This window comes from Orycteropus afer, unplaced genomic scaffold (assembly GCF_000298275.1).
Source record: "Orycteropus afer afer isolate SDZICR_OR568_19922 unplaced genomic scaffold, OryAfe1.0 scaffold00192, whole genome shotgun sequence".
Lineage (NCBI taxonomy): Eukaryota > Metazoa > Chordata > Mammalia > Tubulidentata > Orycteropodidae > Orycteropus > Orycteropus afer.
The window spans coordinates 1190137-1192478 of NW_006921779.1; positions in this window are offsets into that span (position 1 = coordinate 1190137).

The window sequence follows — 2342 nt, forward strand, 5'->3', positions numbered from 1 at the left end:
CTTCCTTCCGAGGAGTGGCTGGTGGGTTTGAACCGCCAGCCTTCTGGTTAGCAGTCAAGTGCCTTAGGCACTGTGCTACCAGAGCTCCTAACTATTACAAAGGTAGTGGCAAATGTGGGAAAGAGAGTAGAAGCATAAGGTGAGAAAAAAGAGAGACTGTCTATCATGCCCATCTTCTCAGGTTACAAACAAAACCGAAACCAAACCCACTGCTGTTAAGTCAGATCTGACTCATAGCAACCCCTCTTTGGGTTTCCGAAGTGGTATCACTACGGAAGTAGATAGCCCAACCTTCCTTCCAAGGAGTGGCTGATGGATTTGAACTGCCAGTCTTCTGGTTAGCAGTCAAATGCCTTAGGCACTATGCTACCAGAGCTTCTCTCAGGTTAAAAGCTTCCTGCGATAGCCTGGAGTAGGCAGAGTGGACAAACTTGATTTTAGTTCAGGTTTAGTAGTTTGATTATTATATGACGCAGAACATTTAAATTACTGACTTAGAACCATTTTGTGACTTAAGTGAATGTAAGATTGTTTGTACTTCTCATTTGTTTAATGTTACAGTCTTCTAACTTGTCTTTTGCCTTTAGACTCCTCTTTGCTCACTCTGCTATCCATCCTGTTCACTGACTGGGTATAGCCTACTGAATCTCATCTCTGAGCATGTGCAAAATCTGTCATGTGCAAACCTCATATGGCTCTCCAGGGGGTAGAAGATATGTCCCGTATTCAGTCTAAAGGCATCATAGTGGTGATGGTGGTAGTGGTAGGACAAGGAATGACAGACAGCGTACTTGCCTGCAGTGTTCCTGGGGTCCTTACCCACAAAGTGTAGGCACATTTCAGTTTGGTTGCAATGGGGAAGATCAAGCATATTCTCAAGTGAAATTGATCAATTAGAAATGTCAAAATGCTATTAAATTGTCATTGAGTAAAATAGTCAATCAATCAATAACCAAGTGTGATTGGGCAATTTATTAATTCAAGAAAGATTTATGGAGCCAAGCACCATGCTAAGGCACTGGGAATATAACAATATGTTAGTTATAGCCCCAGACCTAATGGAGTTTGCAGTTGATTAGGGTAGATGTTAGCAAGAAATTACAGTGAAATGTGAGAATTGTGACAAAGGATGTTCTGAGAGCTTTGGATACACACAGTAGAGAAAATGTTTAAAGCCTTACAATTTTGGGTTTCTATAATTCAGGGATAAAATCTAGAATCATATATAGACCTGGGAAGGAAACAAATAGCAGAGGGCCCCAGATTCCAAGAAGAGAACTATGCCACCCGAGCTCCCTAGAAAGAACTGTTGTTGTTGTTATGTGCCGTCGAGTCGGATCCGACTCATAGCGACCCCTCCTTGGGTTTCCGAAGCAGTATCACTACGGAAGTAGATTGCCCCATCTTCCTTCCATAGAAAAAACTAGCATTATTAAATAGGAACATAACAAGGAAGGTAAAGGCAAGAAAATAGCTAAACCTTTCCAATGATACCAAAAAAACCCATTGCTGTCAAGTCAATTTCTACTCATAGTGCCCTATGGGACAGATTAGAACTACCCCATTGAGTTTCCAAAGCTGTTAATATTTATGGAAGCAGATTGCCTCATCTTTCTCCTGTAGAGTGGCTGGTGGGTTCAACTTGCTGACCTTTCTGTTAGCATATGAGTGATTTAACCACTGTGGCACCAGGGCTACTTTTCCTGATGATAAATAGGGAAAATAAGATTGCACTCATCAGTTATGGAAGGAAAAAAAAAAAAGGATCAAAGAATTGCCATTCATTTAAAAAATCATTTATTGACCCCCCATTATGGGTAGAAAACATTCGCATTTTCCAGATAATGGTTAAAAATGGATTTTAGTTTGATGTAGCCCTTCTGTGATGACTATGAGAAGGTACCTCTCAGATATCCAATGACAGAGCTCTGAAAGCCTTCAGGCATTTGCCTGGAGCTGAGCTGTTCCCAGCCAATGAGTGAATGTGGTAGAGATGATACAGTCTTAGTTCTCTAGTGCTGCTATAACAGAAATACCATAAGTGGGTGGCTTTAACAAACAGAAATGTATTTTCCCACCACTGTTGTTGTTGTTGTTAGGTTCCATCAAGTCGTTTCTGACTCATAGCAACTCCATGACCAGCCGAACGAATCCTGCACCAGCTCCATGATCCCTGCTATACTTGAGCCCATCATCGCAGCCACTGTGTCAATCCATCTCGTTACAGGCCTTCCTCTCTTTCATCAACCCTCCACCCTACCAAGCATGACATCCTTCTCCAGGGAATGGTCCCTTCTGACAACAGGACCAAAGTAGGTGAGATGAAGTCTGGCCATTCTCGC